This window comes from Terrapene carolina, unplaced genomic scaffold, assembly GCF_002925995.2.
Source record: "Terrapene carolina triunguis isolate 2854851 unplaced genomic scaffold, T_m_triunguis-2.0 Scaffold14246, whole genome shotgun sequence".
NCBI classification, from domain to species: Eukaryota; Metazoa; Chordata; order Testudines; family Emydidae; genus Terrapene; species Terrapene triunguis.
The window spans coordinates 306-1,102 of record NW_020678597.1 but is presented as its reverse complement, the minus strand read 5'-3'; the positions used below and the strand labels follow the sequence as shown (position 1 = coordinate 1,102).

The window sequence follows — 797 nt, the reverse complement described above, 5'->3', positions numbered from 1 at the left end:
GTCAGCACCAGCCACCTCTGCTCTAGGTGCCCAGAGGAGGAAAGGTGTGTTGGGCTCCAGCCTGGGACTCTTCCCCCTCCTGACTATGAAGCCTGGCCCTGGCACTCCTTCCTTCAAGGGCCAGGTGGGCAAGAGGAAAAGCACAGCAGCAAGTGCCAGGGCCAAATTTGTGGGCATCAGGTGAAGCAGTGAGAATCCCAACCAGCCAGTCAAGCCACAGGCATCAGTGGCCAGTTCTAGAGCCTGAACCCATTGCAGCCATCGGCCTGGCTCCAGTGGGTGTGAGTCACCCAACAAAATGGGAGACTCATTCTTGTACAACTAGAGACAGGGAAGGTGAGTACTGTGAGCTCCCAGGTTTTACCACAAGGTCCCACTGAGATTTGAACTCAGATTGCAGGATTCAGAGTCCTGAGTGCTGACCATTACACCATGGGACCTGCTTATGTGGCCTTCTCTAGACATTGGTGACCATTACAGGGCTGGCTTGTGTAAGGGACTGTTGGTCCCTTACTAAAACTTAGTGGGGTTTTTTGGTTGGCTAGTTCCCAGTCCCAATAGAAGGGGGAAGGGTCAATGGGAAATCAGGACCCTGAGACTGACAGTCCCCAGGGGCAATGGGGAACGGCCAAAGCTCCAAGTTAGCTGGACTGACAGGTCAGGCAGTCTAATGAGGGAGTCACCAGGCCAGGGGGTCCCATCCTCCATGTGAGCTGGAACTCCCTGGGCCAGAGTGGGGCCGAGCTAAGGAGAGAGCAGGAGCCCAAGAAGAGCCGGGGAGCAGAACTGCGCAGGTG

The 797-nt window shown here is 55.8% G+C and overlaps 1 non-coding gene across 1 annotated transcript; it reads right to left on the bottom strand.

Annotated features, from left to right (window-relative positions):
• Positions 1–368: 368 nt before the first annotated feature.
• On the bottom strand, positions 369–440 carry TRNAQ-CUG. Its single transcript has one exon. It is a non-coding gene; the product is annotated as a tRNA-Gln (tRNA).
• Positions 441–797: the final 357 nt, after the last annotated feature.